The sequence below is a fragment of the Castor canadensis genome, chromosome 15 (assembly GCF_047511655.1).
Source record: "Castor canadensis chromosome 15, mCasCan1.hap1v2, whole genome shotgun sequence".
NCBI classification, from domain to species: domain Eukaryota; kingdom Metazoa; phylum Chordata; class Mammalia; order Rodentia; family Castoridae; genus Castor; species Castor canadensis.
In genome coordinates this window covers 9020158-9032186 of record NC_133400.1, presented here as the reverse complement: position 1 = coordinate 9032186, position 12029 = coordinate 9020158, and the positions used below count along the sequence as shown (strand labels likewise).

Here is a 12029-nt window from a genome sequence, read left to right as displayed (position 1 = left end):
AAAAAAAAAAAAAAAAAGGCAAGGCAAGGCATCAGGAAATGTTCATATCAATTTATTTTGGATGGTTAGGGTTGCATTTGGAAACTCAGGTGGCAGTAAGTAGGCATGTTTGTGGAGTATTTTCATTTCCTGGTGAGTCCTAAACCACAGGATGGTGTGCAAGCAAGGCCAGGAGTGCACACTTTGGCCACAGGCTTTTCTGTTGTAATGAAGATGGAAGAAGCATAAGGGTGACCTTTCCCTGCCTTTGTCTGTAGCTGCCCTCCTCTTTAACAGAACACCTTTCAAATGCACCATGTTCTGAACTCTTGAACTGCTCATTCTGTTCACCGCGCTTATTGCACAGGCTGCAGTTTATCATCAGACGCCTCCAAAGACTTTGTGTTTCCTACATTTGACATGGAGATCGAATTTTTCATAACCCTTTACTAGTCATAAATTTGATTGTTAAGGGACTGGGTTAATCTTATTTCTAATACCAGCATCTGATTTTAAAACCCTGATTTAGGAGCAGTTTCTTTCTACTACCTTCTGAAAATGTGTGGTGGGGGGAAACATATAAAATATGTCACCTGTTATTGGAGGATTGTTTATTTCTCTTCATTTTGTCCTGAATAGTACCTATGAGATGCATTTGAAAACTTATCTTGTTGATACATTTCTCCTATTGCAATTTCTCCTGTTACCTGAAATAGTCATTCTGGACAGTAAGCAGAGCTGTGCCCTTCCTTGGCTGTGGGGCGAATGGGTAATGGAGCCTTGGTAAGGTTGCAGTTTGGGGAACATGGGGACATCTCAAGGCAGGAGCTATCATTTTATATCTCACAACTGCTTCTCATAGCCCTTTACATTCTATTCAAAGTGTTATTTCATTTCTTCTCAGTGCATAACACATAGTAGGTGCTGGAAAAGTGTGTGCCGAATTGAATTTCAATTTTAAGTTAGTAATTAGAAGCACAGAACCCCAGTAGCCTGGTGAGCCTTGTTCCAACCAGAAAGGATTTTGTGTGTGTGTGTGTATTAATTAAAATAACTCACAAAACTACTGCGCTGTGATTCTCTGCCAGGTGTTGTTCTCACAGAAGTGATTGTTATAGTTCTAGAAAGAAAACCCATGGCATTAGTTAGGAAGAGAGGTTAGCGTAGGATTTTAAAGTGTGCATTTCTCTCCTAGTAAACAATTCTGCATCAATATGAAATAGACACTGAATAAGTCCAAAATATTTAGTCAATTCTTGTTGATAGAGTGGGACTTTAGGTCCAAATATGTTATATCTTAGGGTGTACACAGATGCATTTTTCAAATTTTTGAACCCTGTTCCATGTGTGAACAAGTTTGCACATGTGCACAACTATAGACCATGCCTGCAAAGGCTGTCTGGGAAATGAAATCCTTGCACTCTGGCAATGCTTGTTTTTCCCCTAACGAGCAGCAGCTGATAATTACTACTGCTGTACTGTCAGGGTGAGGTGCGATGATAATCTAACACCAGCAGTGACCTCCAGAGCACTTATAGGTGATACTGGAATGGGTTTGTTCTCTTTATCTTGCTATTAATGCACCTCTATTGAGCCATTTACTCTCTTCATAGATAGACCCAGTATAAATTTGTAACATCACACTTACATTTAAATACAAACACTTTCCATTTCCTTTTCTAGCTTCTTCCACTATACACACACACACACACACACACACACACACACACACACACACAAAACTTGCTCAAAGCTACACACCAGCCTAGAAAGTAGAGTCATTATCCTTTCTTTACATTTCCGTCAGCACACTTCCTCTGGCCTCTATGTGTCTATCTGAGTGAATGACTGGGCTGTCTGTGTATTTAGACATGGTTGAAAGAGAAAAACAGGAGCATCAGAACCTGGCTAGGCCACATGTCCTGCAGCAGGGACAACAGTGAAAATGGAATCTGGAGCCCAGGCGTGAAGGGTCATCTTTCATTCACTTAAATGCAGCCTTGATAGTCTAAGCCTTGGGTCCAGACATCGAAATAGTGTTGTCTGGGCCTTGGTTTTACCTGCATACACATCATGTTTGATATTCAAACACATTTGCTGATTGCAAATATATTTGACCCCACTCATGGGCATGACTTGTGTTCATGTAAACCCCTAATTCGGGGTAGTAGGAAGAAAGGAGTAGCTTTCTTTTTTTATATACATAAATGGAAGATCCTTTTTCCAGTTGTTCGTTCATACTGTTGTTTCCTGTGTGTCTTTGACCATGAAATGCACCTGTGTCCACGTGAGCACGTAGTGGCTGGACTCTGGGCTTTTGGTTACTTGTCCCCAGTTGTACTATGAGTTTCCATGGATTCCTATAAGCTGGTACTTGTTTTATAAAATGGAGAATTTTATAAGAAGTGTGTTTCTCACTATTGTTATAATTGTCAGCTGAATTGAGTGGGAAGCGTGGGTAGATATAATTAATTTACACTTTTGAAAGGCCTTTAAGAGTATTTAGACAACTTAACACATTGAGAATTTAAATTTTAAATGTGAAATGCACTTTATAAAATTTTACGTATTGTGTAAAATACTTTGTATAATTATGCATGCACACAGAGAGAAAGGCTCTGAAAGAAATACACTGAGATATCTGTAGAGGTTGTCCCTAGATAGGATAGGTATAATTTAATTGTTCTAAGTCATTAACTTTAATGACTTAGACAGGTCTGTGTTCAAATTGTGCCTCTATCACTAGTTGGTTGTGTGATGTGATGTGGAATAAGCAATCTAGCTTTGGTACACCTCCCAGTCCTTCTTTGTAAGGTGGCAATAATTATAGTACCTGCCATTCAGGGTTGTAAGTCAGTGGTGTGGGCACAGGTCTAGGAACCCAGAAAATGTGCCAGTCAGCATCACTGTCAATTCTGCTTTGCTCTGCCCTCCTTTCCCTTCCTTTGCCCTTCACTCCTCTTGACTGTGAGCAGGTGTTGCTTTTGAAATACGAAAAATAACAAGTGGTTAAATTTGTTTTATTTTAAAGAATCAGACAAGGACTGGTTGGACCATTTTATAGATTGCTGTCTTGCTTACAGTTATTACCAGAGGACCTGTCTAAATGGACACTACAAATGGTGTGAATTAGGCAGACCCTGCTATCCATCTAGGTTTAATCTTCATGAATTTTCTCAAGTAATTCTTCGTGGGGAAATCTCCCAAATTCCCATTGACACTAATGTTAAGTAACGAATCATATACCAGGTACATCTCAGGCTCTACATAAATGATGCAGGATTGACAGACCTATGGAGCAATCTCCTGGCACCATATTCCTGGTTGTGGTTTCTAGGGTAAGGAGGGGATTCTTATTGTGTAAGAGGTGATAGAGCCTGTGTTCTTTGAGCTGATACATGTAGAGTACCTTGCAGTGTCTATACTTAGGAGGAGAAGAGGGGCACCCTGAGAAAAGCAAGAGTAGAGTACACAGGTATCTGAAGTCAGTCTGTTCCCTACAGTCTATCCTTGAATCTGCCCCAAGCTTCCCTTATGTAAAGGCTTTAGCAAACTACATTGTTGGTATTGTCAGGAACAGAAACTATGTAGCAAAAGCTAATCTGCAGAGGTGAACATTTTCCCCAGAATTGAACTTCAGCAGATAAGTACTTCCCAGACCCACACGTGAGGACTTGGGTAATCCAGTGAGCTGACTGTGCTCAACTGTGATTTTATGAAAGACACAGAAATGTGTTTTGAATAGACAGTTCCTATATCAACCTTCTAAACTGGCATAACCTTGAATCATAATTCAGTGAAGGCATTTCTGCAAGAAGCAAAGATAATAAACTCCAAGTGCTTTCATTTTCTGACTTTCTTAATGCAGGGAAAATCGAGATGGGACTCTCAGTTAAAACCCAGATGAGGGGCCGGAGAGTCATCACAGTCTGATCCCTGAGGACATCAGTCCAATCTGTTTCTGTAGCCAGAACCAATAGTGAAATGATAGCAGGACAGTAGAAACAAAATAGCAAACATTTTCCTGCTTTCCTGGAATAAAAGCATGTGCATGCCTGAGTGTGCCTGTGCATGTGTGTATGTGAGAAAGGGAAGATAATTAAGCACAGTACAAATGTTTTATTTCTTGCTCACACTACATATCCACTGTAGGTTGGCAGGGTGCCCCACACATAGTCACTCAGGGATGCAGGCTGATGGAGTCGCCGTGGTCTCATGGTCCACTGGGTGGTACACTTTCTCCTTGTTCACCACAACAGCAATGAAATGCTTTGGTTTAATTAATTTTTTTTATTTTTTATTTATTTTTTTTTTTGGTGCTGGGATTGAACCCAGGGCCTCACGCATGCTAGGCAAGTGTTGTACCACTGAGCTACATCCCAGCCCGAAATGCTTTGGTTTAGAGCGTCACATATCTCTTCTCCTCACAACCTATTGGCTGGACTAGTCATATGTACCTGCAGAAGTGGGAAGATATAACTTCCCTGGGGCCATAGCAGAAAAAGAAAACCAGGTGTTTGTGCACAGTTTCCTTTAGCCTGCAAGGGAATGGACTCCTGGTAAATATGGACAACCCTGGAAAGAGAGAAAGGAGGCTTTGCTTGGCCGTTGGAACTTCATTCCTGCACCATAAACAGAGTTTTAGATCCTGACATGGAAACTTTTCAATGGTTGCCAGGCTCTGTCAGTTACTAAACACTGTATCCAATGTGCCCTATCCTAAAACACTTGTAATACAAAGATGTGAAGCCAAGGCCTGCTCCCCATATTAAATCCCCAGAAGTAATGGAGACTGCAAGTCTGTGAGGCCCAGAGACCTTACCTGTTGTGCCCCTTGGATTGTGACGAGAACATCCTTCCTCTAAACAAAAACCTGTCAAGTCCCCTGAAAGGACTGACAATACACTGATGGAGCTGAATGCCCCATAAATCGCACATCCTCCAGGGCCTGGTAGGTAGCCTGTCTTGCTGCTTACGATTCAAGAACCCTGTTTATTTGTATCAAGGACAGTAGATACTTTAATCATCAATAAACTAACATTTCCACAGTCTGCCATAAATTTCTTGTCAAACAAGAGATTCTTATTAGGCCACTGTGATGAAAGCTAATCGGTACCTAGACTTACAACCCTCAGTTTCAAAGCCTCCAGCAGTAGGGCATAGGGATTACCACGAGTAAGAACAGCCTAGCCAAGCAGAAACCCCATTTCCTATTTTCAGGTTACCTGTGAATCAATTTACTTGTATATTTTGGCCAAGATCTAGCACAAGCTCTTAATTTCCAATGAATTAAAAATTAAGTTTTGAGAGCAAATATTTTGGTAAGGAAATAATTGAGACTAATATTCTCTCTGGTTCTAATTGTTGAACAGTAGAGGTCTTTCAATAAGCACTAACATTTATTACATCAATTATTAATAATGAAATTCAGCTCCTTTATAATAATGTAATCATAGTTACAGTTTTTTGAGAGCACTCTGTCAATTATTTTGTGTCCCTTTGTTAATATTCCCAGTAACCTTATTAAGTAGATACTGTCTTTATCTTATTAATAGATGTTTCTCATTTGCAGATGAGGAAACTGTGATGGTCTTAGTTCAGTGACTGGGGAAGACAGAGAGCAGCTAAGTGGCAGACTCAAATGCAAAACCACCTTGCATCAAAGCTGTTTTCTAACTCACCACCATGTGCAGTGGTGGTTAGTTAAAATTAGATTATTTAAAATGGGATTATTTCAGGAATAAGATAGTAAACTAAAGGGGAATTAAGTTTTAGTTCTCATTCTAAGAATTCTTTTTTCCAAGTAGATCCCATGAGTAGTGTATTCTTATTCCCTAAGAAGGTCAAATCTCAGTTCCCCAGGACTTTCATGGGTAGCTTCACTAGGTAGGTAGTGCCTTCCTTCCCACTTACTACACTCTGGCCAGGAGTGGGTGCTGTCCTCTGGCCAGTCTCAGAGGTCTCCCAATAGGAGAGTTATTTGAATTAAGTGGTGGTTCAGCTCACAGCACAGGGATGTTGTGTTGGTTTCAACAGTTACCACGTGGCCAACATGGCCTTCTGCTTACAGAGTGTCTTAGATTGTCTCTTGTATCTATTCTTAAGAAGAGTCTCATTTTCCCCAGATACATGATAGTGGAGAGAACACAGTGCTGCCCCGCAGCTTTTAGCTTAGTTGTGGCTGGCCATCAAATGGCTATTGAGTCCCCATTCTGGACCATGCACTGTGTAAGTACACAAGTGTGACTGTAACAGAATGCCACAGACTGGACAGCTCAAACAGCAGACATTTACTGTGTCTCAGTTGTAGAGTTTGGATGTCCACAATCAAGGTGCTGACTGGGATGGTTTATCTTGAGACCTCTCTCCTTGACTTGCCTTGGCGTCCTTCTTGCCATGCCCTCATGTGTTCATCCTTTGTCTGTTGGTGCACATCCCTGTGTCTTGTCCTCTTCTTTTAAGGATACTCTTCTGTTTGGATTAGGGCCCACCATCATTTAACCTTAGTTACCTTTTTATAGGGTTTCTCTCTAAATGCAGTTACTTTAAGGGCTAGGGAATCAAGATGTGAAATTTTGGGGAACACCATTCCCATTCATAGCATGCTTCATGCAGAGCACAAGGGATGTTGTGCTTGCAGAGGATAGTCCCAATCCTCTGTCAGTTTTCGTGAAAGGAGAAGATAATCCTTAAAAAAATATTACATAGTTAATCACAAAGTGACTAATGCTAGGACAAAAAATTTAAGGTACCAATATAGCTTAGAACAGGTCACTCTTACCCTGTGTAGGGGTAAAGAAGGCTCCAGCTGGGAATTTAGGCATGAAAAGGGGGCAGGAAGGGATTAGGCAGAGAGTTCACGAATAGGAGGTAAAGCCAACAATAGTGGGATGGTTGTATGATGGGGTTTTAAGCATGGCCCTGCATACAGCAAGTGCCAGGAACTGAAATGTAGCTTGCATCAAGAATGCCTGGACAGTGAGGGCAGGAGACTGATCGAAAGAATTCTGGATCCACAGGTGTACCACATTGTTCTCATGTTTAACACTGTGCAGTTGTAATTAATTTGGCCAAGAAAATACAGTGTGGAATTCTGTTGTTTATATCTGGTTGAAATAAGTAATTTTTTAAACTTCTGGATCCCTAAGTGTCAACTAGGAGCTTATTTTGAATATACAAAATAAGCCCCATTCTCTAGAAATTCTGATTTGATGCACTTAGTATGGGTTTCAAGAATCTATGTGTTTAACAAGCATGTCAGGTTCTCCTGGTCCAGTTGTTTTGCATGCATAAGGCCCTGGGTTCGATCCTCAGCACCACACACACATACAAAGAAAGCATAAACAAAACCAAATCCAGAAACCTGGCTCTAGCCCTCAGATCTCATCCATTTCATCTGACTGTCATTTATTTTTTTAATCTTAATTGCTAAAACACTCTAGATTGCTTAGATAATAAAATATGGACACCTGGAAACAGATTACAAAGTTCATAAATTATGAACACTTCAACATAGTATGTATCTCAATCCAAAGGCATTTTACCTTTGAATTTGGGGGAAAAATGTTTTTAAGTAGAGTTTATTTTTAAAAATTGCTTTGTAAACTTAAGAGCATTTCAGTGTCGGATCAGATAAATCATGTTTTTAACTTTCACTTCCCATCAACTTGGACGTGATCTCTCAAGGAATTGATGGGCCAGTTGACTCTAAATGAGTTTGCCTTTCATGCAGGGTTGTTCCGTCCGCTTGCCAGAGAAATGATTTCAGGTCATTCCAATTTATTTAATTAATTTCCAAGATGAAATTATTTTTCCCGATAACGAGAATGCTAATGGGACTTATTGTAATGGTTCAGTTCAGGTTTGTTGGTTTGAAAATAAACGCCTTCATTTCAATATTTGCCTTTTGTCTGCAGTCCGTTAACTGGTCATACACTGTGACCTCATTACCATCATGGCTTAATTGTAAGTTAATGGGTACCTAGTTTTTGTAAGGCGGGCTTCCAGCTTAACTGCCAAGTTTTGCCTCTCAAATATCCCCCTGAACTGATCTTCCCAACAGATGGATGGGTTGGTGTGAGAGAATTCATGGTTTTACCTGCACCTCAATCATACAAATTGGAGCTGATATTCTAAAGTTAGGATAAAGTGAGAAAAACAAATCTGAGCCTCCCCCTTCCACCACCACTAGAACGTAGTGGTGGCACTGATATTGGCAGAGGTGTACCACATCTGTAATTGGGAGAGGTTGCCAGAACTCAAGGAGGGACAATGGAAACCCCTGCAGAATGGAAGACAGAATTAAAATCTGCATGTTAATAGCTTTCCTGCCAGTCACCAATAGTTTCATTCTTCACACCTTGGATATATAAAACTTATTTCAAAATAAACTCTGGGGAACGTTCAACCTGATTGAATCTGCTGTAAGCTCTGTTAATATATTTGTTCGAGTCACTTGCACTCAAAAGCTTTTTAGACAGAATATCACTTTTTTATATTATTCATGGTAATGTAATTCCTCCCTTTAATCTCTTTGGGATTTCCCATTAAGTTATGATATGCGGTTCAGAGAAAGTTGGATCGTCCATTAATCACACTATCTGGACTTTGTGTGTCTACTCTTTGTCCATCTCTTAAATCAGTCACTTGGCAGCGGCAAGACATGTGGCCACTCCAGACCATTTGATCGAAGAGCTCTTGTTAGGAGATTAGGCCGCTAAGCTAATGGAAATCATTCTGGGCAAGGGAATAAAACTGAACAACATTAGCAAAATCACTACATATTATAGGAATCAAGTATACTCTAAATGGCTTAATCCCCCAGCTCTGCATGTCCAGCCTAGGGGTGCAGACACCCTAGGACATGTGAGGACTGGGTATCCATCGTACATGGGGAATCTTTAATGGATTTGTTTATTTGGCGGGCAAAATAAACAAATATGTAGAGAAATAAAAAAAAAGAAGAAGAAAAGGGCAGGGAGGGAAAGGAAAAGTAAGGAATGAAGTAAGGGAGGGAGGGAGGAATGGAGAGAGGGAGGGAGGGTTGAAATGTGTCTTCCTCCACAATGAAGGGAAATGCCTCTGTCCAAAATGTCTGAGGCATATTCAGTAAATGTTTGTGTGTGAATAGTTAGCTGGTATAGACCTAATTTTTATTTCAAAAATAATGACTGTGAGTCCTTTAAAGTTTTTTTTCTCTTCTAATCCCAAATCAATAATTCATTAATGTTATTAAAATGTTTTTATTTGATTATTGTATTATAATTAAAGAGTGACAAGGAAGATGCAGGTGTGAGAGTCACAGAAACTAATTTTTAGCCTAGAAGAGGGTATCCATTACACCTCCTAAACCATGATGTATATATAGTGAAAGTAGCCATAGGTCCTGTGTAAATGAATGGACATAGCTGTGTGACTATAAGGACTTACTTACAAAAACAGGTGATGGGCTGGATTGACCTGTAAGTTGTACATTGATGGCCCCTGGTCTACAGTATAGGTTTGTCTTGGGGCCATAATTTTAAAAACTGTTTTGTTTTGATTTTCATGGTATTATAAATGAGTATCTTAAAGATAAATGCTCGTTCTTTAAATTTTTAATTTTTTGGAATGTAACTCAGGATTTCTTCACTTCTTGCCAAAAATTCTGCTCTTCAGAGGTTGTGCTTGGAATGGCAGTAGAGCTTGGGTGTTCAGAAATGAAGGCAGGAGAGAGGCCATTTCAAGAGGGTATACTTCCCATACTGGGGCAATTTAGGAATAATAAGCCAGGAGATTGGAATGAAGATTCAGAACAGAAAGGCTCCTCTTTTTTAAGGATAAAGACAAACAAGGGAATAGGGAGATGATGTGACTTGTCCCTTGACTGGGGTTCAGGGACAGATTACTAAATCTGTGCTAAACAGTGTATTACAATATTTTGAGGATACATGTCACCTAGTTAGGATTCTGGGTGACAGTAATGTTCACCATGAAGCAGACATTATGGAATCATTCTGAGATCTTGAAAGAAATCTAAGGAAAACAGAAGTCTTCCAATCTTTTTCTTATGTGTTATTTAGATGTCTCATCTCCTAAACTTCTATGTATTGTTGGCTGAATTTTCTAAGACAACAGGGCTTGTGGTCACTTGATATATATATATGTGTGTGTGTGTGTGTGTGTGTGTGTTACATATGTTACATAATATATATATATGTACATATATATATATATATATATATATATATATATATATGTTAAATTCTAACATTGACCAAGTGTATGTAGTAAGAAAATGGGAGAATTATCTCCCTGCTTTCTTAGAGATGGGGATATCCATTGTACAAGTACAAGTGCTGGAATGTTCCACAGACACGGGGCTAGGTCTGTCTAGTCACTCTTCTAAGGGAAAGCAAACTGTACCTCTGCAGGTATATGTCTGGGAACTGCTCGCTCTTTGTCCCTCTGCTGTGAATGGTGAGTGTATAAGTTTGAGGTGCCCTTGCAGACAGGATTCTCTGGTCAGACAGGCAAGACACCACTGACATGATTACTGTCCATTTTACACTTGAGATCAAAATAAACAGAAGCTGCTTTCACCTTTCCCTTGCCAGGTTAGGTACCCAAGTGGGTGGTGTTGCCATTGTGTGGTTTCCAGTCAGCAAAACCAGCTCCATTTCCCCCTAGCATCAAAGCGAGGGAGCGTTTGAGAAGCAGCTGGGAGAGGGATGCCTGTATTTTAACAGAACCAGCTGTCAGCATGGGCCTAGTCATTCTTGGCTTCCTAGCACACCTATTTCCTTATGCATTGCCTAGGCTTTGTCCAGAAGGAAAATGATGGAGATCTCACTGCTGAGGTAACCCAAAAACCAAATCTTTTCTTCTATGGACACCAAATTTCTCCTGTAAATGTGACCTGCAGTTAAAGCTGAACTTGCTTAACCCCAGTCCCCCAGAAAGACTATTCTGGTAATACCATTCTGATAAAACTGTCTCAGCCTGTAAAGTGTCATCTGATTTATACAAAACCATCTGCTTCCATATGGGTTTTATTTGGGATCCATGAGGGGAAAAGACACATCTCACCTTCCATAGCTTCTGAATCTTAATGAATCAACACACCCACTGTTATTTAAAGGGGGTTAGTAGGATACTATTTATAGACTCAGTCAATTTTGTAATTCAGCTCCACATTGGATGTTTACCATCAGTAGTGTGAGGAAATTAACTCTTCTGGTTGCCTGAGTGAGGGAGTGATGATCTGAGAGGCCACAGGGGTAGCCTGGGAGCCTGGTGTGACCATGGATCACTGGGTGAGAGGTCAGGCTTCCCCATTAGAAACTGCTGTTCACATAGCACCCATGTGTGTCTTTGTGTGCATATTCCATCCTGAGTAGAAGTGGGCTTCTTCTACAGCTCTGTTAGTTTCTCTCCCCATGAAAAAGCAGGTTTTTAAGCAAGTTATCATTTGTTCATTTATTTCACTCCTTCTTTATTGCTTCTCTATTCATTTTCCTTCTTTCCTCTTCTTCCTATTTTAATAGCTCCTATTACTTAGGTAGAGTGAAGTCAACAGATTAGAGATGACTGCCGTTGAAAGACGGCTTGTTATACTGGCAGATACGAGGGACTTATCATGCTGTGGAAGCCAGTAGGGAAGAACCAGGGTGTCAGAGCCGGGGAGGGGGTAGGGGGAGGGGGATGAACCTTTACTGTGGTTTTCATAGGAAGGAAGGGGTAAGGCAGGCAAGCAGGTTTAGGATTGACTGATTTCATCTTAGTGGGCTCTGGGACATAAGGCTCTTGTGTGGTTGTCTGGCACCTGGTCATGGGCTGATGAGGGCAGGTGGACAGTGGCCTGAAGTGTGAAGGGGGTTTTAATTTGTTGGTCAAATACTGCATCAAATCAGGATTGGTTGGTTTCCATCTGAAAAGTGCACTACTGGATGAGGTTTTTTGGGGTTTTTGTTGTTTTGTTTTGTTTTGGTTTTGGTTTTACCATCTCTAGGAACTGGCTTGGGCCCAGTAACTAGGACAGACATGGCAGCAGGATTAGGTAACACTTTGGG

The 12029-nt window shown here is 40.5% G+C and overlaps 1 protein-coding gene across 16 annotated transcripts in view; it reads left to right on the top strand.

The window, feature by feature from the left end:
* Wwox (WW domain containing oxidoreductase) overlaps positions 1-12029 on the top strand; it is a 927061-nt gene that overhangs the window by 364735 nt on the left and 550297 nt on the right. The window lies entirely within an intron of this gene.